General features: G+C 38.2%; 1 protein-coding gene and 1 long non-coding RNA gene across 6 annotated transcripts in view; one reads left to right on the top strand and one right to left on the bottom strand.

The window, feature by feature from the left end:
• Positions 1-24,554, top strand: part of LOC123566807 (uncharacterized) — a 201,649-nt gene that overhangs the window by 51,730 nt on the left and 125,365 nt on the right. The gene's annotated exons all lie outside the window — the stretch shown is intronic.
• Positions 3,739-24,554, bottom strand: part of LOC141409266 (uncharacterized) — a 30,290-nt gene continuing 9,474 nt past the window's right edge. Inside the window, exons 3-5 of the long non-coding RNA XR_012428845.1 lie at positions 15,338-15,398; positions 8,108-8,173; positions 3,739-3,835 (exon numbers count right to left, since the gene is read on the bottom strand). This is a non-coding gene — a long non-coding RNA (uncharacterized lncRNA). The remainder of the gene's footprint in view (positions 3,836-8,107; positions 8,174-15,337; positions 15,399-24,554) is intronic.

Raw genomic sequence — 24,554 nt, 5'->3', positions numbered from 1 at the left:
TCCAGGATTTAGTGGGTACTTCAGGGTCCCGCAATACCATCTTTGTGAACATCAAGAATATTACATTGGTACATACAGAAAGAAGTCTTAAGTAATACCAGATATTTTTGGCTAATAAGATGGTAGGTAAATTACTGGTTACCATAATCTGATTGAGATATATATATCAAAGATGAATATGATTCTTCACTACATGATTTGCAAAACTGCCCTGGAAGTGGAAAACAAAAATCATCTACCAGGAGACCAACACACCGAGTTTTATTTTCTGGTTTGCATTTAGCACCCAAATGTTACAGAATTGTGAGGAAACTGATGCAACTATTGTTGTAGAAACATCGACTCTGGAGACCAGCTGGAGAGAATGAGAAGATATTTTTTCATTCCCTGGGAAGTCTCATTTACATAGCTTGAGTTAAATTTGCTATCAAATTTTCTTTAACTAAAATTTTCTTTTCTGCATCTGATGTTTCTCATTTTCGATTTTATATCATTAAAGAGATGGCCCCCTTCTGAACCTGCTAAGGGATCACATTCTTATACTCTATTGATCTCACTCATATTGAATAAATATGACCCACATGTTTTTCCTATCTTATTTATCTTATTATATAAAACCTAAGAAGCAAGACATTATTTCAGCAGTGCCCAGGAGAAGAACAGTTGTAATAACCCATTAGATCTCAGACATCTCAATTTCAATTAAAAAGACTCACAAGCACTATTTACAATAGCAAAGACTTGGAACCAACCCAAATGCCCATCAGTGATAGACTGGATAAAGAAAATGTTGCACATACACACCATGGAATACTATGCAGCCATACAAAAGAATGAGTTCATGTCCTTTGCAGGGACATGGATGAAGCTGGAAACCATCATCCTCAGCAAACTAACACAGGAATGGAAAACCAAGCATGGCATGTTCTCACTCATAAGTGGGGATTGAACAATGATAACACATGGACACAAGGAGGGGAACATTACACACTGGGGCTTGTCAGGAAGTGGGGGAAAGGGGAGAGAGAGCATTAGGACAAATACCTAATGCATGTGGAGTTTAAAACCTAGATGATGGGTTGATAGACGCAGCAAACTACCATAGCATGTGTATACCTGTGTAACAAACCCGTACGTTCAGCACATGTATCCCGGAACTTAAAGTAAAATTTTAAAAAGACATTATCTCTAAATATTTATTTGAATCTGTAAGTCTTCATCCCTATTCATTTCTGCTAAAACATAGATAGTAGAAGATTAACTGGTCAGTTTTTAACATGGGACACTGTGACATGCAAAATGACATTACCAAAAGGATATGAGATAAAAAAAAGATTCAGTCCAGTAGAATTGCATTTATTACACAAACATATAATGAGTATCTCCTGGGTACTAGGCATTAGCTAATCCCTGGGTTTCAAAAATAAATAAGAAAGAGTTCGTGCCTTTATAGCCCAGTAGAGTTAGTAAACCTGTAAACAAAAAATGATACAGAGTGTGAAAAGACTTATAATAAAGATATGTATGAGGTATATTTATGGCACTAAGGGAGTAATACATTTTGCTTGTGGAATCAGAAAAATCTTCACCTTTGAGCTGCTCTTGAGGAGTAAGTTGGAGTTTTCCAGGCTGTCAAGGAGGGTTAGAGTATTCTAGGCAGAAAAGAACCACATGTGCAAAGCCCTGCATGTCCAGGCGTGGCAGTAATTCAGCCTATCAAGGCTGGAGTGAAGGGCAAAGACGGAGATCAATCAGAAATGATGTTGGAGGGTAGGTAGAAATTAGTTTGTCAAGGGTCTCTATCCCGTACTAGGAAGCTTACACTTTATCACATGGGTTTCTGGTTTTCCAGATATGCCGCAGATCAGTAGCGGGTTCACAGAGGTACCTGGGGTACTGGTGGGGTATGTTCAGGGCAAGCAGGGAGGATTCTGCTCCTACCCTTGTCTTAATGGGAATTTCTCAGTTTTACTGTGTGCATGCTTCAAGTTGGACTTCATTGTAAGATTTCATTTTACCCAACAGTGGTCTATTGAGCACATACTAGGTGCCAAGCATTTTGCGGGCATAACCTGCACAGAGCTTACCTCCCAGTGCAAAAAAAAAAAATTCCTTTTTTAAAATTTGAGACAGAGGCTTGCTCTGTCACCCAGACTGGAGTGCAGTGGCACAATCATGGCTCATGGCAGCTTCGACCTCCTAGACTCAGGCAATCCTCCTGCCTCAGCCTCCGAAGTAGCTGGGACTACAGGCAAGCGCCACCATGCTGGGCTAATTTTTAAGTTTTTTTTGTTTGTTTGTTTGTTTGTTTGTAGAAATGAGATTTCACTGTGTTGCCCACACTGGTCTCCAATTCCTGGGCTCGAGCAATCCTCCTGCCTTGACATCCCAAAGTGCTCTGATCAAAAGTATGAGCTACAGACCAGGCCTAAAGATTCCTTTTTAAAAAACTTATAAATCCACAATAATAGGTGAGGGAGAAACACTGGAAGGTGGTAAGCAGGAGAGTGATATGACCAGATTTACTTCTTAATCTCTCTCCGTTTGCAGTGTGGACAGTAGGCTCAAGAGCAGAGAGGCTGGGCAGAAAATGAAAGTACAAAATCAATAAGACTTGAGGTGAATATGGAGATGAAGATGACATTGTGTTAGGATAAGTCCCAGGCTTCTGGCTTGTGTGAATGCATCTGCCATAAGGAATCTAGGAGAAAGAGAGGAGGGTAAGGAAGAACCTCTGGGACATTCAACAATTAGGGAGATATTGGAGGAGGAAGAGGCAGTGATGGAAACTGAAAAGAGGGAGCCGGGGTGACAGTGAGAGACAGTGAGAGAGTGCAAGAGAGACAGAGAAGAGTGTTATCTCGATGGCAGAGTTTCAAGAAGGTAGAGATCAGTAGTGTCTACGATTCAGGGAGACTTTGTAAAATAGACGGGGGGAAGTTTTCACTTGATTTGGCAAATCGAGAGGCTTGGGTGACTTCAGCAGGATCAGTTTCAGTGGAAGCCAGATTGCAGTGGGCTGAGAAGTGAGTAAGTGGCGAGGAAGTGGAGATGGTGAGAATAGATATCTCCTTTAGGAGAATGGCTGTGAAGGCAGAAGGAGGGAGAGCATGATTGCTTGAGAAAATGCTGAAGTGGGAGGCATGAGTTTATCAATATGCACAGGGGAGGGATCCAGAAGAACAGAAAATTGAAAGAGAGAGAGAGAGAGAGAGAGAGTGTGTGTGTGTGTGTGTGTGCACATAATTGCTAAAGGAGATCCCTGAAGATGTGGGCCGGATCTCAGGACTCATCCAGCACCAGTCATATTGAGAAATCCTAAATATATGAGAATTTAATAGGAATATATTCAGCATATATATATGTACATGTATCCAAATATGCACTTATTTGGGATATTTTGGGGGACAAATTTATTGAGTAAAGTTTGAAAATTAATTTCAATTTTTTTAGAGTGCTGTAGGATTTTGGGTATCAAAAAAACTGCAAAATCTGAATCATGTCTTTTTAATTTTTAATTTTCTTTATTTCGAACATATGCATTTCTGAATAGCAAAACCACTTTTGTTTGAGGATACCTTAGTAATTCATTCTGGAGGTCTCAGAAAATGCACACATTTTTGTCATTGGAGACTCCTGAAGAAACTCTTCCCTCTCTCGCCTTTTAAAATCCCTTTATCCATGTTAACTCTAATTTTTTCCATGAGTTCCATGGGTGTAAAAATGTACTTTACAGCATTCAACAGCGACTTTTTATTTGACAGCTAGGATCCACTTCTTAGATGAAATATTTTTTCTATTCCACAGTTGGATTCTATTAAAGATGTTGGCGACCCTTTGAGACATACCACATGTGTAAAGTTATTACCCTTAGGAATGACTTTAAAATGAGAAATGGCATTATATTCTCTAAATAATTGCTGTTGGTTCTGTGTTTTATAAACATCATGGGTATATAATAACCTATTAGCTGTTGCCTGCTATCATCCTGCCTGCAGGGCTAATGGTGAGGAGCAAGCATGGGAAGGTTTGGTTGACAGATTGTTCTGAATGGAAGTTAAAATCCTGTATTTGTTCTTGAATTTGCTTCTAATTTTCAGTGTGGTATGGGGGAATATATTAAATCCCACTATGTGTCAAGTTCTCACTCTGCAGAAAGGAGAGTGATACAGCATCCACGGGTGGTTCATAGGGAAGGTAACACCTATGTATCAATTAAGAGGAAATTCAACCTAGTATCACACAATGTCCCTGACAGTTGGGCTTGTTAGTGTATGAAATGGCCATGGGGAGAGATTCATGTGGCAGAAGCCCCCTACCCATAGCCTTTATTTGTGATTATGAGAATCAGGCTAGGTGTCCCAGACAAAGACAAGCTTGGTTCCTATAGTATTTTATAGGTTTTGACATTGATTGGGAGTCAAAGACTTATCTTTGTTACCGTCTCCCCATCTTAATTTTCCAAAAGAAACATGTCCCTGGTTTATTCAGCACTCTCTCACTCCACCCCTGGGTATTCCTCCTGAACATGTGTTATTACAATTTCCAGTCTGTATTCACTCATTTTATGGTGGCAATAGTTGTTGACTTATCTTCTGCTGGGCCACTTTTCTTCTTTCCTGCCTTGGTTTTTATTTTTCCCCAAACATATAGAATATATTTTCTCCAAACAGTACCCAAATGCTAGATTGTCAAAAGGAAGTTGACAAGAGTATGCTGTGCTACATACTGTGAAAGGAGCTAATCAAAGCAGCTTTTTAATTGCTATAGTAATGATTTAGATGTGGAAAAAAAAAAAACTCAAGCTAAATTTGTATGACTAATTAATTAAGCAAAACTCACAATTGACAAACATAATTAGCACATCCAAAATTGAAACCACATCCTGGTCTTTTTAACTTGGTGCCAAAAGACAATATGAAGTGCTCAGCATTCCCTTCTTTACAGTATCTGTAGGTCTGGTTGCCAATTCTTGTATTTAGGTTTGTTATACATGGAGCATAGTTAATTGCAAAAACATTCCTGAAGATCTTACTTTTTTTAAAACAGAGAATTCTCATGAGTTTTGGCATATTTGTTCAATCCTTTTGCAGCTAAATTTATCTAATAGAGTGAAACTCTCAGGGAAAAGGAGTTCTATCTATCTATCTATCTATCTATCTATCTATCTATCTATCTTAATCTAATGTTATCTTTCATCTATTCATCTGTCTTCCTATAAATTGCTGTTAGATCAGCTTTAGTGGTACATATGTGTTTTATGTGGGAAAGTGGTTTGATCTGGAGACATGGAAACCTATATAATGGTAGGTCAAGTTACCATGGAGCTTCATTAGTAGAGATACATAACAGCTTTCTGTGGCAAATCCATAATTCAGAGTCTCCTGGAGTCCTTGCTGAACTAAAGCCATGCTGTGTCTGCGGACTTAGGGAAAAATCCTTCCTCCAACTCTCTCCTGCTCATGACAGCTTGTGACATGCTTTGTCACTTGGCTACCAAAGTGGAATTGCTGTGTTCAGAGTAACATGGGGAAAAAGGCACTTCCTCTGTAGCCTAGATACCCTTTCTCCTTCCATAAAGCCAAGACCCCAGTTGGACCAAAAATCAATATCTGGGTCAGGTATCGCATTCTGCCTCCCATGGCCAGTTTAATCCTTTGAATGTATCTGGAAAACCAAGTGCATGGTTTTAATTAATCACAGCACAAGCGTGGCAAATCTCCCTTGGTGCAAATTGACTCTTGAAGGTCCCGTCCACCAGTGCAACACACTTCATGCATTCATGGACTCAGTGCTGATTAAGGCACTGCTATGTTCCAGACACTCTTCTAGACACAGATCAAGTATCTAGATACTAGACTGGACCTGTCACTCACGCATGTGCATCCATATGTTGGTATACACACAGATCATTCATGTGTAGGACTTCATTTCCTCTAAATTTCCTTTCAATGGAAAAGACTCAGTCTGTGTAGCAAGTAAGAATTTTTCATCCATGATACTCAGATAGCAAGAAGCATTATATGATTATAATCGTGAAAATGTTAAAAAATACAGAAAAGTGCTAGGGACAATACAGTGTACCACTTATGTAGCCATCAAATAAAATTTCCAGATGACATGTTACATTTGCTTCATTTTTTTAATCAAGAAAGTAATATTTTACTGATAAATCTTTGATCCCATCCTTTCTCATTTTCATTTCCTTCCCTCTGTTCTTTCTGAGAGGCACCACTATGATTATTATGCTGTGTAGCCATCCACTATATCGTTTATATTTTTACTAGTTATAGAATATGCCTAAAATATATGTAGCTTTTATACATTTTAAAAATTTGACATAAATTCTATCATAATATACAAATTCTCCTTTTTTTTTTTTTTTGAGCTTGATCCATCTTAGTGCATATACATTTAGTTTACTTTAACTGTGATGTATTATTCCGTTGTGTGTGTTCACCTCAAGTTCTCTTTCCTTCTTCTACCTATGGATATTTAGAGTTTCCAATAACTTTTCCTATTACAAACAAAGCTTATGAGGACATCCATCAAAAGTATTTATTTACACACTTGGGGAAGAATTTTCCTAAAGTATATATCTAGATGTGGAATTATTGGACTGAATATTGTCTACATCAAATTTATTACATATTGTTCTCCAAATGGTAGGGTGCTCCTACCCACAATATAGAATCTTCCTTCTTACCAATACTTGACATTCTCAGACTTTTTAATGCTTGCCAACCTGATGCTTTTCCCTGACTACATATGAAGTTCAGTACATTTTCTTATGTGCCTACTGAGCATCTGAAATGTAGCTGCTTTGAGTTGTGCTGGAAGTATAAAATGCACACCAGATTTTTAAGATTTAAAATGAAAAAAAAGTAAAATATCTCATTAATAATTTTGAAATTGATTGTATGTTGAAATGATAATTTGGATATATCAGGTTAAATAAAATAAATTATTATGATTAACTTCTGGTACTTTTTACTTTTTAAAATCTGCCTACTAGCAAATTTAAAAATGCCTATGCAGTTCTTAACTCTTAATACACTTCTATTGGATAGCACGGGGTTAGAAATTCCAGTATAATGTTGAATAATCATGGTGAAAGTAGATTTCTGTGTTTTGTGACTACAGTGGAAATCCTTCTGCAGATTCATCTGTATTTCTGAGGTTTGCTTTTGGTGTTATGTAGTTACTCTATTAGATTGAGGAGGTCTCTGTTACTCCTACTTTCATAAGAGTAATTACAATGAATGAAGATTAAATTCTATGCATCGACTATTAGGATGATCATGCCATGTAGTATTTTCCTTTAATTTTAGTATGGTCAAATATATATATATATGTGTGTGTGTGTATATGTGTATATATATATACACACACACACAAATATATGTTGATGAGGAACTATCTTGGCATCCTGGGATAAACTTACCTAGCCATTTTGTATTCTTTATACCCTGCTGGGTTTCATTGGCTTAACTTTTCTTAGGAATTTCCCATTTATATTCGTAGATGAGATTGTTCTATAATATTGATTTTTTTGGTACTCTCCTTATTGGCATTAAGTTCACTACAACTGCTGCTTCTAATAATCAGCATTTATTGAGTACTTACTAGCGCCAGGGGCTTTCATGCAGTCCCTCATTGACTACCCCCACCAAACTTATAGATTTTATTCTTATCCTCATTGTATAAGGAAGAAACTAAGACACAGAGGGGATAGGTAATGTGCCTAAGGGTGGCACTCCATTTTGGACAAAATGGTAGACTAGTTATCCCAAGAAAGCCTCCCAATTTGAAACTTCTAAAATGCTGAATAAATTTTTTTTTAAATCTTAAAATAAATGGTGAACCTGGAGAGAAAGTTGAGGAAAGCCTCAGATCCCCTTGTTTTCATCCTTTGAGCTTCAATTTTCATAGACCTTAAATGGGGAGCAGGAGACAAAGCTGAGGTCGCCAGCAAAGTGGGAAATTGGATTGAAGATCTTCAGGATAAGTACAGGACCTTGAAAAATGACCCATACAGTGATTAAATTGGAAAAAAATATCTACCCCTCTTCTATTCTGAAGATAGGCAGAAAGGAAATTTGTTAGCCTTGGCTCCAGGTCAGTGGGTTGGGTGATAGGTTGGGGAAAAGTCCAGGGCTGGCATTGCTGCATACTACAAGTTTTAAAAGAACACTTTCAGAATGAGCATTTTCACTGTTAATTCAGTTCTAAATCTTTTACAATCCCATTATCATTTCCTCTTTAATTCTTGATTGTATAAAAATGCAATTTTTATTTCCAAACATAGGGGTGTTTTCATTTTTACCCTCTTTTCTTGTTTGGTCCTAATTTAACTAGATTGTGATAAGCAGAGTATGCAAACTGTATGCTATTGATTTTTTGAATTTTGTTGAGACTTACTTTGCTACTTAGCAATTAATATTTGTAATTATGCCACATACATATGAAAAACATATATTCTCTATTTTGGGGGGTGTAGTATTCTTTTGATGTATAAGTCCAATAGATCATTTGTTAATTGTGTTTCTGATTCTTCATCTGATTTATTTATCATTGTCTGAGAAAGTTGTCTTAAAATCTCTCACTGTGAATGTGAATTTATCCAATTTTCCTTGTAATTCTATCAGTTTTTCATTTAGGTATGCTTAAGCTGTATTAGCAGATTCATACAAGTTAATGATAGTTATATTTCTTGTAGACTTTAAAAAATCATTTCAAAGTGCAGCTCTTTATCTCTGATAATGCTTTTAGCCTTAAATTCCATTTAATCTGCTGTTAATATTGCTCACTAGAATTCTTTGGGCTGGTATTGCCTGGTCTATATTTTTTCATCTTTTTATTTTCAATCTTTCCGTATTTGTTTTAGGGGTGTCTCTTGAAAGTAGCCCGTCACTGGTGTGACTGGTCACTGGTGTTTGCTTTTTTATCCATAGTTATGGGAACTTTCTGGATTAACTGAGTTTAATCTGTGTCCATTGATTATGATTAATGACATAGTTAGGCTTATTTCTACAATCTTATGTTATTTTCTATTTATCAAGCTTTTTACCTACTTCTTTTTTCACTCTTTCTTCCTTTGTTTTGGATTTATACATTTTTATTATCCCTTCCCTTGCCTCTACCCCAGTGGTTTGACAACTTTAGATTCTATTTTTTTATTTCTTCACATTTTTAACATATACTCTAAGCTTTCTACTTTATCTATAGTTTTTTTAGTTTCTCTATTCTTCTTTTGAACAAAACAAGGAATTTACCAGTTACCAAACTTAAGTTATCCAGAGTTCCTTCTTTAATCTGCCATTTTATTGTTATGTAGAATTTAGTTTTACCTATTTTAGAAGGCACAAAATCAGTTGTTATTATTAATAACCAATACATAAAGAGATATGCTGATATATTTTGTTAATTTATTTGCTAATTATGTTCCTTATATCCCACTCCTTCCTTCTGGGTTCATTTTTCTTCTTGCTGAAGTATATCCTTTCACGACTTACTACAGTCAGAAAAACACTGGTTTTGCTCCATATACAATTCTTGTTATTTCCCTTATTACTTGGGAGCTATTTCCCCACTGTCTGCTGGTGTCAATTTACCAATGAGAAGTAAGCTTTCAGTCTAATGACTGGCTCTTTGTAGGTAATCTGTCTTCCCTCCTGGTAGTATTTAGGATTTTCTCTTTATCCCTGCTGTTCTGAATTTTCAATATGATATGCTTAGAGGTGGATTTATTTTTGTTTTTCTGTCTCAGCAACTGATATAAACATTCAGTCTGAGGGCTCATGTCTTTCTTTATTCCTCAGCCTGGAAAATTTTTGGCCATTCTCAGCCATTATTTCTCTTGATGGTGCCTCTCTGACTCTTCCTCTATTCTCTGCTTCTGGAATTACATAAGATATATGTTGGAGCTCTTCCCATTCTTTTATATTTTCTGGCCCTCTATCTTTTTATAATAATTATTATGTTTTAATTTTGAAACATTCTCGAATTTTTGTGTGCAAGTTATGTACAAGTAACTTCCCTCTCCCAAACAATTTGAGAATAAGTTGCTGATCTGTTGCCCTGCTACCACAGAATACTTTAGTGTATATTTCCAGCACGTACATTTCTCCTACACGATTGCAATACAATCATCAAAATAAAGACATTAACACGGATATATTGCTACCACCTAATCCTCCGATCTTGTTACAGCTTCACTGATTGTCCCAATAATGTCCATTATAGAAAATAGATCCAGTTCAGAAACATGTGTTGTGTTTAGTCGTCAAATCTCTTTAATCCCCTTCAGTATGAAAGATTTTTTTTTTTAACTCTAATGATCTTGATGTGTCTGAAGATTTGTAGACCAGTTATTTTGTAGAATGTTTCCCAGTTTGGGTTTGTCTAATGTTTCCTCATGATTGGGTTTAGGTGATGCCTTTTAGCAGGAGTATCACAGAATTAATGCTGTGTCAATCATGTCAAAATGTCTTACCAGTGGTAAATTTCATCACATAGCTAAGATGTCTGCAAAGTTTCTCTACTTAAAAATTATGATTTTTCCCTTTGTAATTAGTAAGTACCTTTGGGGGAGAGACTTTGACTCTATGCAAATATCCTGTTTCTTATCATATGCCCAATAATTTTAACATCCATCAGTAGTTTTTGCTGCAGCAATTAGTACTCTGATGTTTGCCTACTGGAGATTTGATATTTTTGCCTTATTTTCTCTGTATTTATTAGTTAGAATTCTACTATAAGTAAGAGCTATTTCCTCCCCCTGTGTATTATTTGTTTGTAAATATTGTTAAAATTTATTATGGTAAAATATATATAACATAACTTTTGCCATTCTAACCATTTTTAAGTGTATGGATCAGTGGCATTAAGTACATTCACATTGTTGTGCAACTATCACCACCATCCATCTCCAGAACTTTTTCATCTTCCCCAGCTGAGAATCCATACCCATTAAACACTAACTTGCTATTTCTCCCTCCCCTAGTCCCTGGAAACCACCATTCTACTTTTTGTTTCTATGAATTGGACGACTCCAGATACTGCATATAAGAGGAATCATTCAATGTTTGTCTTTTTGTGATGGGGTTATACCCTATTTATTTAATTAATTATTTAGATCAACATGGACTCATGACTATTTTATTCTGTGGATTATAATCTAATACTATTATTATCATCTTTATTGTTACTCAGATTGTCAGCTTTGGCCATTACTCAGCTATGGGGAGCTCCTTCAAGTTGGCTTCTGTGTCCTTTCAACAGGCCCATCATTTTTCTGAGCACTTCTTTACTCTCTGGCACCCCAAGATATTCCAGGCTCATTTGTACGTTTCCCCCAGCTCTAGAACCAGCCACTTCTCCAAGGAACCCTTGTACTTTTCACTGGAAAATGTTATTTAGAGACCAAGATTTGGGCACCAGATATTCTTATTGCTACTGGTGTCCCTTTTTCTAGGCTTTCTCAAAGTGGACAGAACAAGGAAACATATGTATGCATTCAAATGCATGCATATACATATAGATATATGTATCCATCTGTGTATATATATATCTATCTTACAATTCATGAGTTTTTGTGATGCCTCTAATTCTAATTTAACACCACAGGGTTTGTTCTAGCCATTCTCCTTTCATAATTTGTTTTTTATTTTATCTCTGTTTTTAGAGTCAGTCTCTCTATCACCTTGGCTAGAGGGCGGTGGTGCAATCACAACTCACTGCAGCCTCGAACTACTGGGCTCAAGTGATCCTCCTGCTTTAGTCTTCCAAGTAGCTGAGGCTACAAGCGTGTGCCACCATACCCAGCTACTTTTAAAATTTTTTGTAGAGAGGCAGATGCAGTCAAGCTATGTTGCCCAGGCTGATCTCAAACTCCTGGCCTCAGGAAATCCTCATGCTTTGGCCTCCCAAAGTGTTAAGGCTTACAGGCGTGTGCCACCACACCCAGCTTCCTTTCCTCATTTGTAACTTCTTTCTTAGACAGTGGAAAGCCTGGTTCTTGTGATCTCCAAACTGTGTATTACCATGAAGCTTTACCATGGTTCTAAGAGTCCGAGGTGTACAAAAGGTGTATTCAGGCCGGGCACGGTGGCTCACGCCTGTAATCCAAGCACTTAGGGAGGCTGAGGCGGGTGGGTCATCTGAGGTCAGGAGTTGGAAACTAGTCTGGCCAACATAGTGAAACCCCATCTTTACTAAAAATACAAAAATTAGCTGGGCATGGCCGTGGGCACTCCCAGCTTTTTGGGAGGCTGAGGCAGGAGAATCGCTTGAACCCGGGAGGTGGAGGTTGCAGCGAGCCGAGATCACACCACTGCATTCTAGCCCGGGCAACAAGAGCAAAACTCCATCTCAAAAAAAAAAAAAAAAAAAAAAGGTATATTCAGAGGAATGTTGCTCCCCTATTCTTACTACTATTTCTCATGGCTTTTTTCCCCTTACTCCCACCTACAACTGTAAAGTAACCATGTTCATTAGCTACCAGTTTATCCTTCCTGTATTTCTTCTGCACAAAATAACAGATATTTTCTTAAATCCCTTTCTTTCCTATGCTCTTCCTATACTCTTTTTGCACTTTTGTTGTTGTTTGAAATTACTCTATATCAATTTATAGAGATCTTCCTTATTCTTTTTTTTGCAGCTATATATAATACAGTATTTCATGATAGTTTTTTCAACTACTGTCCTGTGAATGGGCAGATAGAGTGTCTTCAACATTTAGTAATTACAATATTGCAATGAATAATCTTGAGAATATGTATTTTTGTCTTATTGGAGGTATATGTTCAGATTAGATTCCCAGAAGTGGGATTACTCAATCAAAAGTTTTGTGTATGTGTGGTTTTGTTAGATAATGTCCAAATTCTATTCCAGAAGGGTGGCATCAGCTTGCCTTCCTACCACCAGTATATGGGAGTGCTTGTTTCCCCACAACCTTCCCAAGAGAATGTGTTGCCATGCTTTTAAAATTTATTTACCAATCTAATAAATGAGAAATGGTATTTCAGTGTTGTTTTAATTTGCATTTCTCTATGAGTTTATTTTTCATACATTTAAGAGCCATTTTAGATTGTGCATGCGTGCATGTGTGTGTGTGTGTGTGTGTGTGTGTGTGGTTGCTCATGTTGTCCTTCCATTTTTCTGCTCAACTTTTGGTCCTTTGTCTCCTGATTTTTAATAGTTCTTTGTTTATTAGGGATATTAGCACCTTGTCTGTGGTATATGCTGCAAATATTTTCTCCTAGTTTGTCAGAGTCTTTTGATTTGCTTAGGGTGGGTTTTTTTTTATTTTGCCATACAAAAAGTTTTATGTAGTCACAATTATTAATCTTTTATTGCTGCTGGGTTTTGAATCATAGTTAAGAGCCTTTCTTTAACTTGTAGATTAAATGGGAACTTGGAAGCTTTATAGTATGTTTGACTGTCTGATGGGGCTCTTTCTCCCTCCCCACTCCACCCTCATAGTTTCTCTTTTTCACCATTTTTCTGGCTATTCTTAAAGGATGGTTTTTCCATATGAACTGTAGTTTCAATTTGTCTAACTCTTTAGAAAGGCTTGTTGTTATTTTTATTGGAACTGAGTTCAATTATAAATTAACTTAGGAAGAGCCAATATATATGTGATGCTGAATCATCCTATCCAAGAATAGAGGATATTTTTGCTTGTGTTCAAGTCTACCTTGTGTCTTTCAGGAATGTATGCTATTTTATTTTACTGATTTTAATTTCTGTGTCAATTGTTGGTATATTTTATTATTTATCAACCTCGTATTAGATGGGTGTTAACTTTCCAGATTATCTTAATCCTTATTTCCATTTCTTAGTAATCTATGCTCCCATATGCCATTTACATTTCTATAGTTCATACAATTTCATTTTCATCCTCCTTGCTCTTCATGGTAGATTTTGTAAAAAGTCCACATGGAAAAGAGTCTTAATGGGGACACTGGCCTTGGTTGGGGAATCCTGGGCAGGAGCTATAACCTCCCTGGCAGGGCCGGGATGAAGTTACAGTAGTCTTAAGTGAAAGGCCTGGTTAGTTACACAGGAATGAGGCCTTACTAAGAACACAGATTGGGCTTCTTTGTAGACTAGCTCATAACAAGATTCAATTGGTGGCAGCTTGAGATTTGAGAAAGTGGGAGAATAAGACTAGATAAATAGGTCAGGACTAGGGTGGTGAAATAATGTAGTAGAATGAGCATGGACTTTGGAGTCAGTCTGGGTTTGAATCCAACTCTGCTATTTCCTGGCAGGGCTATCCTCAGTTTCTAATGTCTGATAGATATTAATAGTACCTACCTCAGGGTTGCTGTGATGATTAGAGATGGTGCACATGAAACGCTTAGAGTCTGTTGGACGTAGATAACAATATAGACCTAAGATATGGGAGTCACAATATAACATAAAACATCACATCACATAGATCAGACTAGAAAAGGCTGTAATTGAACATAAGCCTGTGACCTGTAACTCGAATTCTTCTACTCTTCCTTCATTATCCTGGAACCATGATGAACCTTTCAGGCTTTGGTAGGAGGTGGAGAGAACAGCTGGTCACTACCCTTCAGGTTTAGGGCTGCATCTAGGATCCGGTGGTTTCTAATATTGGGCACAAAATTACAAGCTTAACAGGGGTTTTAGTGCCCCCACAGAGCTAATGGAAGATGAATCCTATGAGTTTGGGGGATCTTATTCATAGGCATACTGTTCCCTGGGGATCCTTCCTTTCTGTGGTCTGAGCTTTTGATAGAATTTTAAACAGTTTAAGCCGCAGGAAACTGTTGTAGCTTTGGCTGATGAACAACCCATGGAGTGGGAGGCAGAACTGAAACAAGTAATGCTTTGATTTATATCCTATTGGCTAAGAATTTTGTCATGTACAGAGGAACATGGTGGGAGCGGGGTTAGAGAGAGCTGGGTGGCTGGATATTGGGTCATTTTAATATCTACATAAATAGCTAATGTGACAAGATTTCAGATAGGGGATTAAAGAAATGATAAAACTTGCAGCCCAGGAGGGGTCACAGGACTGTAACCAGTTCTCTACTAGGGGTAGCATATAAGCATATAGAACTGGGGTTTGGCTTAGCAAAGCTACTAAAGTGTGATAGAAAAGGCCTGGAAATCCCAGGGATTCCCCCCTTCAAAGGCAAAAATAAAAGGAATGTCATTTAGTGAATGAATGTAACTCCTGCTAACAGTGAGAAAGGAAAGGGAGAAGGAAGGACAAAGGGAGGAAGAGCTGAGAGACATAATCCATCAACCAAGTGAAAAAACAGGAAGGTCAAAAAGTCAACATCAAGTTCTATTTTACCTGTACTTAATTCAAGACATCTGGTCAGCTTATTACTGGAGACAGAGCGCGCGAGAGAGCGCTGTGAATAAATCAAATACATTGAGAACTTCCATCTTCATGTTAACCATTAATTTCATCTGCCTTCTCTATCCCAGAAGTTTTAGTAGATCACGTGGGAAGTTAAATTTTACTGATTTGAGTTTCATGTTTTTTTTTATTTCCTCTGCCCTGCATGTGAAGAGGCCAGTGAACCTTAAAATAACCAAATGGCAGAAAACCAAGGGAATAAGGACAAGCTTAAGTGCCTGGCCTAAATAATTAGTCTTCGAATAATCAAGAATGGGGTGCATTATAATCTTCATATGGGCACAGTAATTAGGCTTAGAAGCTTTCAACTATGATGTTATAATTTATGTATGTAAGTGTGAAGTTGAATAGTTTGGGGACAATTTAGTTTTATAGTTAGCAACAAAAGAATTGATCCTGCATTTTCTAAACATATAAACATCTGAATCCCTGTTTCTAGAAGCTCTCAAAGGATGAAACCAAAGCTTGGAAAGACGGCTGGAGTGACCACAGGTGCTCTGTTGCTTCACTCAGGAAGTCCTTCACCCGCATCATTTTGAATGCATATAGTGTCATCTCCAGAAGTAGCTTTCAGATTCTCTGTTTTGAGTCACAGCCGACTCTCACTTATAAAACTAAAAGCAATTATCTGGGTTCTCACCGTGCATTTAAGATTATAGTTTTATGTTTATTTATATAAAAAAAAATAACACAAACCAGGCAAACAACTACTTAAAATGCAGTGTGTGCTCGAACTGATTTAAAGCAATAACAGCAGGCATATCCCTTGCGATTTTCTAAAATATTCCCTTTCTTCCTCTGCAATTTGAATCCAAATGTTCAACTTTGATTTTTGTCTTTTTTTTTTTTTTTTTTTTTTTGAGACGGAGTCTCGCTTTGTCGCCCAGGCTGGAGTGCAGTGGCGGAATGTCGGCTCACTGCAAGCTGCGCCTCCCTGCAAGATCCGCCTCCCGGATTCAAGCCGTTCTCCGGCCTCAGCCTCCCAAAGTGCTGGGATTACAGGCGTGCTGGGATTACAGGCGTAAGCCACCGCGCCCGGCCAATTTTTGTCTTTTCTAGGTGTTATACCTTTTTGGGTTCTTTGTATATTAGAGATGAAGGGAAAGAGAACGAAGAATCCCAAACTATGCCGTTTTAAAACTCAAGTTTAAGAGTTAATTTGGTTAGCAATTAAGATTTCTATTTTGTTTGAACGAAAGTTACAAGTTCAGTTGTTAATTAAAGCATCCACAAAATGGAATCTCTACTTCTCCCAAACAACGTCTTTATTCATTTATTAGGTACAGAATGTGTTTGTGATTCTTTAGCACCTACTATAGACTTTAGAGAACCCAGAGAAGGCAATAATCATGTCAACTATTCTTAAAATAAAAGAAACCAGATGAAATACAATTGAACAGTACAGATATTCCTTAATTAGTTGAAATTCTTTAATTAATTAGTGGAAACCCTTTTGGGACTTGGATAAGGAAGAATATAATATTTTAATAAGTCATACTATGTTTAGAATAAAGCACAAAATTCTAACTGGTGTGAGATGGTATCTCATTGTGGTTTTGATTTGCATTTCTCTGATGGCCAGTGATGATGAGCATTTTTTCATGTGTCTGTTGGCTGTATGAATGTCTTCTTTTGAGAAATGTCTGTTCATATCCTTTGCCCACTTTTTGATGGGGTTGTTTGTTTTTTTCTTGTAAATTTGTTTGAGTTCTTTGTAGGTTCTGGATATTAGCCCTTTGTCAGATGAGTAGATTGCAAAAATTTTCTCCCATTCTGTAGGTTGCCTGTTCACTCTGATGGTAGTTTCTTTTGCTGTGCAGAAGCACAATGAGATACCATCTCACACCAGTTAGAATGACAATCATTAAAAAGTCAGGAAACAACAGGTGCTGGAGAGGATGTGGAGAAATAGGAACACTTTTACACTGTTGGTGGGATTGTAAACTAGTTCAACCATTATGGAAAACAGTATGGCGATTCCTCAAGGATCTAGAACTAGATGTACCATATGACCCAGCCATCCCATTACTGGGTATATACCCAAAGGATTATAAATTATGCTGCTATAAAGACACATGCACACGTATGTTTATTGCAGCACTATTCACAATAGCAAAGACTTGGAATCAACCCAAATGTCCATCAGTGACAGATTGGATTAAGAAAATGTGGCACATATACACCATGGAATACTATGCAGCCATAAAAAAGGATGAGTTTGAGTCCTTTGTAGGGACTTGGATGCAGCTGGAATCCATCATTCTTAGCAAACTATCAGAAGAACAGAAAACCAAACACCACATGTTCTCACTCATAGGTGGGAACTGAACAATGAGATCACTCGGACTCAGGAAGGGGAACATCACACACCGGGGCCTATCATGGGGAGGGGGGAGGGAGGAAGGATTGCATTGGGGGTTATACCTGATGTAAATGACGAGTTGATGGGTGCAGCACAGCAACATGGCACAAGTATACATATGTAACAAACCTGCACGTTATGCACATGTACCCTACAACTTAAAGTATAATAATAATAAATAAATTAAAAAAAAAAAGAATAAAGCACAAAATTAAAAATACTGCAAACATAACACAGTAACTGAAACTCTTGACAGTAGTGCCATCAACTTTACCCTTTATCACAGTGATTCTAGCTGAAAGGTAGAAATTCCTAAAGCCTTGGTGATTTTCCAACAACCCCAAGCACTTTTGAAATAAAGTCTAACATTTACACTCATTATTTTCCATCCCTTAAACTCTCTGGACTTAGTAGACATCTTGGTACTGTTGTAATATTTAATTATTACACTTAATTTGAGTATATTTTAAAACTTATCTTCCCAACTAGATTATAAGCCTCTTAAAAATAGGATCTATATCTTCAACTTAAAAAAAACTTGTGCAGCATCTAACAATATACCTTAGTACATTAGAAACCTAGCAGATAGATACTACTTCATCAATTTCATTGCTAACATTTAAAATAACATCATATACTTGAAAATTTTTGTATTATTTAAATTTTTGTATTATTATTATTTGTATGATCTTAAGAAGTTTGCATTATTCTGAAATGTGATTGCATTACATTTAGGAACTCTATTCCCAGTTAAATGTGTTCTATTAACTGAGAGACAGCTGTATAAATATGCCCTTCCCGCCACTAACACATGCAGAGGCAAAAGCAAATGTAATGGTGGAAATGATGGAGAATGGGGAAAGCCTATCTCTTATTTGCATGAATTAAAGAGGTTTCATGAAGAGGTGGACATTGATAACTGCACAGGTAGCTAGCAACATAAGCTTGTTTTCCGTGTCAGAGCATACAGAGAAGAGTAAGAGAGCTGGCTGGGCACAGTGGCTTATGCGTGTAATCTTAGCATTTTGGGAAGCTAAAGTGGGCAGATGGATTGAGCCCAGGAGTTCAAAGCTAGCCTGGGCAGCATAGCAAGACCCAGTTTCTATAAAAAATACAAAAATTAGCTGGGTGTGGTGGCACATGCCTGTAGTCACAGTTACTTGGGAGGCTGAGGTGGGAGAATCGCTTGAGCCTAGGAGTTCAAGACCAGCCTGGGCAACACAGAGAGACCCTATCTCTACAGAAAAAAATAAAAAAATTAGCTGGGTGTGGTTGTGAGTGCCTGTGGTCCCAGCTACATGGGCAGCTGAGGTGAGAGGATCACTTGAGCCCATGAGTTTGAGGCTACAGTGAGCCGTGACTGAGCCACTGCACTCCAGCCAGGCTGACAGAGCGAGACCCTGTCTCAAAAAAAAAAAAAAAAAAACAAAGGGGGGGGGGGGTAAGAGGGCTTGTATTTTAGGCAGTGAAAATTTTTTTTTTCCTTTTTTATTATACTTTAAGTTCTAGGGTACATGTGCACTATGTGCAGGTTTGTTACATATGTATACATGTACCATGTTGGTGTGCTGCACCCATTAACTCGTCATTTACATTAGGTATATCTCCAAATGCCCTTCCCCCTCCCCACACCCCACAACAGGCCCTGGTGTGTGATGTTCCCCTTCCTGTGTCCAAGTGTTCCTATTGTTCAATTCCCACCTATGAGTGAGAACATGCGGTGTTTGATTTTCTGTTCTTGCGATAGTGTGCTGAGAATGATGGTTTCCAGCTGCATCCATGTCCCTACAAAGGACATGAATTCATCCTTTTTGATGGCTGCATAGTATTCAATGGTGTATATGTGCTACATTTTCTTAATTCAGTCTGTCATTGATAGACATTTGGGTTGGTTCCAAGTCTTTGCTATTGTGAATAATGCCGCAATAAACATACGTGTGCATGTGTCTTTATAGTAGCATGATTTATAATCCTTTGGGTATATACTCAGTAATGGGATGGCTGGATCAAATGGTATTTCTAGTTCTAGATCCTTGAGGAATCACCACACTGTCTTCCACAATGGTTGAACTAGTTTACAATCCCACCAACAGTGTGAAAGTGTTCCTATTTTTCCACATCCTCTCCAGCACCTGTTGTTTCCTGACTTTTTAATGATTGTCATTCTAACTGGTGTGAGATGGTATCTCATTGTGATTTTGATTTGCATTTCTCTGATGACCAGTGATAATGAGCATTTTTTCATGTGTCTGTTGGCTGCATAAATGTCTTCTTTTGAGAAATGTCTGTTCATATCCTTTGCCCACTTTTTGATGGGGTTGTTTGTTTTTTTCTTGTAAATTTGTTTGAGTTCTTTGTAGGTTCTGGATATTAGCCCTTTGTCAGATGAGCAGATTGCAAAAATTTTCTCCCATTCTGTAGGTTGCCTGTTCACTCTGATGGTAGTTTCTTTTGCTGTGCAGAAGCTCTTTAGTTTAATTAGATCCCATGTGTCAATTTTGGCTTTTGTTGCCATTGTTAAGCGGCAAAATTGAAACTCCTTTTTCTAGTTTCCTTGGCTTAGAGGTATGAATATTTAGGAGTTATGAAAATGTCATGCTCCCAAAGACATTTATCTCTCAAGCCTTACTACAGTATTATTGATTTCTCCCTTGAACTCTGATTATGAGGGTTAGGGAGAACTAGTATTTCTACAGACAAAATTAATCTCCTAAATAAATCCAATGTGTACCTTCTGGAGTGGTATGGGGAAGGGGAAGACAGTGTTGTTGGTATTAATATAGTAAATGCCTTCTCTAAGCTGACTTGGGAAGAGACAGGATGTCAGCTACTTCATCCTGAGACTATTTTTTATTCCCCTCCTTTAAAGAGTATTTTAGGGCAGGGCTCTTGCACCTTGCAGCAATTGCAGGATAAACCAAGTGCCCTGTGGGCATAGGCAGGAGAAACGATGGTGGATCTCACTGGGAAGCTACATAAACTCTCCCTTCCACCTTCCTCCATTAGAGAAAAGTCAGTTGTCTTAATATCCACTATTGTTAGCAGCCTCGGAATGCAGCTCCATTCAGAAACTTCTCATCTTCCTGTTGCCACTGTGACCTGCTAGTCAATATCAGCTGCTGGCTCTGGGCATTAATGGAATTGTCAGTTAGTATAATCACAATGATCATCGCTGTCCAGGTCAAACTTTAAAACAAATGTGCTTAATAAAAATAGACCATATATATATGTGTGTATATATATATATGATGTATTGACGTAATAATATTCTTTAAATATGTGTAGGATAGTCCTATAACACTTCATCTGCTCCTCTATTGTGGCTTTTTATTACTTTGTGCCCTGTGTTATAATGTCCAAGTCTCATCACATCTACCAGAGACTAAGCCACTCAGGGTGAGTGTGCATATTTCGCCTTTTTAAATATTGCTCCCAGGCATTAAGATGGTGCCTTGCATTTAGCCGGTTTGCAATAAATATTAAATGCATGAGCAAACTAGTATTCATTACTGATACTTAAGTCTCGTTGTTGAGTGCAAAACACTATAGCTAGTGTGGTGGACAAACAGGAGATGTGCGAAAGTGCCAGCAGTTTCTGCTTTCTGTTTCTTTGTGCATGGCCATAAAGCCACATGGCATTTTAGGAGTGGGTGTGCCTCCATTTTGGTTAAGAGGGCTGACGAATGGTGGTTTGCTTCCTCTTTTGCTTTTAGTGACTGTCACGATGATACTCTAATTTTTCTGGCCTTAATAGACTAACAGGGACCACACCATAATTCCAGGTGTTGTTTTTGGGTTGTAACTGGTAGTTCATTTACAGGTGAGCTGTGGACCGTTCTCTTCCAAATACACTTACATCACACCTGCCATTCTCTTCTCCACTGCTGCTCTGAGTTGGTTCATGCTGACTTGGCATTAAACTACCCAGAAGCTCTTAGGGTTGACTGCATCAGAGATTTATTGCTTGCTTGTTCTTACAGATCATTTATAAGTGTTGAATCATGTCAGTGCTCACATCCATCCCATATGGACTTCACTCTAATACTTACTCATCTCAAGAAGCCTTGATTTGTTCTTATTCAAGTTTCCGTTAGAGGTCAGGTTTAAAGAAACAGAAAGGGCAGAAAGTGTGTATCTTGCACCCCATACTACACAAAGCTCTCTTCCTATGTTTCATGCTTGCTTTTCCTCTGTCAGAAAAAAGAGATCTGCATTCTACAAAAATCCAGCCAGGGCAGGGTGAGTTGTCTGGGATTTTCTGTAATCTAATAGAGCAAGTTTAATGACTCAAGAGAGGCCTACTGTATATTGCAACTCATAGCTCATGAAAAGATATAGTATGTTAATTTTCTGAACTGGATCTCTGAGGCTGAATTACATTATTTTTGTAATGTCTCTCCTGAGTTAACTGCAGTTATTCGAGCATCCAGCATCTTGAATGCACCAAAAGAAGGGAATCCCTGGATATTAGTGACCAACAGAACCTTATCCTCTATAGAGGAAACTGGCTAGTGGATGCAGAGTCTTAATGCTTTGGGGTAAAATAAAAATACTTTTTACATGGGCAGCCCACTTCTCCCCTACTAATAAATTGGAGCGTGAACATCATGAGCCTCTCCTTTGAGAAGACTTCAGTGCTTCTCATTTCTTCAGGATGAAGTCCAAACCCCTTCACACAGCATAGAGGGCCTTTCACCCTCCAGTGCCTGCCTTCCACCTTCCACTCCAACCTCATCACACCAATTCCTCCCACTCTTTTCTCCATCTGGACTGGATGACTTTCAGGATGCCAAATGGCCATATTCTTTGTCCCCTTTGGGCTTGTCTATGCACAGGCCTTCTGCCTGGAATATTACCTGTCCTCTCCCCACATCTGTCTCACTATCAGTAATGATGGTAATAGTAGTTATGCTCTGTGCTAAGGAAGGCTTGCATGGATCCTTTCATTGAATCTTTACAACAACCCATGAGCACTGTAATTATTCCCGTTTCACAAATAAGGAAACTGAGGCTCAGCAAGCTTAAGAGCCCTACCCAGGCTCATACAGCTATTAAGTACAGGGAGTTGAAGCTAAGTAGCCTGACTTCAGAGCCAGCTCCAGGCTGCGGTGCCTCCTAGCATTGAGCTACACATAGTTATGTGGCTAACTCTTACCCATTATTTAGACATCACTTGCTCCAGAAAACTTTATGTGCCCCTCCTGTGCCTTTTATTTCGCTCTTTACAGCATGTACAATATAATACCTCTGTAACTGCTTGCTTACTTGTCTGTATCCTCCACAAGCTTCAGAGGCCCCTAGGGGAGGACCCAGTCTGCCCCTCTTGCCATCTTATCCCCAGTGTCTACTGGGAAGCTTGGCATTCAGTAGGAGCTCAGTACGTGTTTGGGGAATAGGAGATCCTTTGACTAAACTTAGATCTACTGAAAACCCTGCACAATTCTTTTGGCAGGAAAAGGTTAATTCTAGTCTTACTGATTCCAGACTTTAATGGAGGAAATAATTTACAACTTCTCCTTTTTGCGGGGACTACAGAATTATGTGACTAGACTGAGGCTTTCTTGTGGTTAACAAGGCCTAGTCATATGAGTCAAGGTTATCACACAATCAGACTTTTGCTCACTCCAACTACCCTTCTTCCCTCTTAAATTCTTGAGATAAACCAGGAAGTGGTTTGTTGTTTTACAGAGAGATTCACCTAAAGGATTCTCATTTGTCATTTGTCCTACTACCTAATATTAGGTTGGTGCAAAAGTAATTGCAGTTTTTGCCATGAAAAGTAATTGCAAGGCCAGGTGTGGTGGCTCATGCTTGTAATCCCAGCATTTTGGGAGGCCAAGGCAGGCATATCTCTTGAGGTCAGGAGTTCGAGACCAGCCTGGCTAACATGGCGAAACTCTGTCTCTACTAAAAATACAAAAATTAGCTGGGCGTGGTGGCAGATGCCTGTAATCCCAGCTACTCAGGAGGTTGAGGCAGGAGAATTGCTTGAACCCGGGAGGCAGAGGTTGCAGTGAGCTGGGATCCTGCCACTGCACTCAAGCCTGGGCAACAGAGTGAGACTCCTCAAAACAAAACAAAACAAAACAAAAACAAGCAAACAAACAAAAAGTAATTGCAAAACCATGATTACTTTTGCACCTACCTAATACCGTATATTGAAGTTGGAAGAGACACTGGACGGTAGCTCACCCAGCCCTTTTTAATTGAGAGAAAATTGAAGCCTATAGAGAGGCTCAAATTCATCCACCAGTTAGTGGCCAAGTCAGAGATACAATTCACATCTTTCATTCATTTAAATAATGAGCTTATTTGATGCACTTTCACAATATGATTACTTTACAAAACATTTTTTTAACCTTCACATTGATAGGAATAAATGTGTTGTTTCTAAAGCAACATCTAACTGTGTATAATTCATCTGAGATCAGCAGTGCAGAAACAAGAGAAGGTTTTTAAAAAAACTTTTTGTTGAAGTCTAACATTCAGAAGATTGTATAGTGCTGTGCTTGATGACTTTTTCTTTCTTTTTTTTTTTTTTTCTTTTTTTTTTTGGAGACAGAGTGTCATTCTGTCAGCCGGGTTGGAGTGCAGTGGTGTGACTGTAGCTCACAGCAGCCTTGACCTCCTGAGCTCAAGGGATCCTCCCACCTCAGCCTCCCAAGTAGCTAGGACTACAGGCAGGTGCCACAACATCTGGCTAATTTTTTCTTTTGTTTTGTAGAGATGGGGTCTTGCCATGTTGCCTACACTGGTCTCAAACTCCTAGCCTTAAGCGATCCTTTC

Source organism: Macaca fascicularis, chromosome 20 (assembly GCF_037993035.2).
Source record: "Macaca fascicularis isolate 582-1 chromosome 20, T2T-MFA8v1.1".
In the NCBI taxonomy this organism is placed as follows: domain Eukaryota; kingdom Metazoa; phylum Chordata; class Mammalia; order Primates; family Cercopithecidae; genus Macaca; species Macaca fascicularis.
This window is presented reverse-complemented; position numbering and strand designations above follow the sequence as displayed.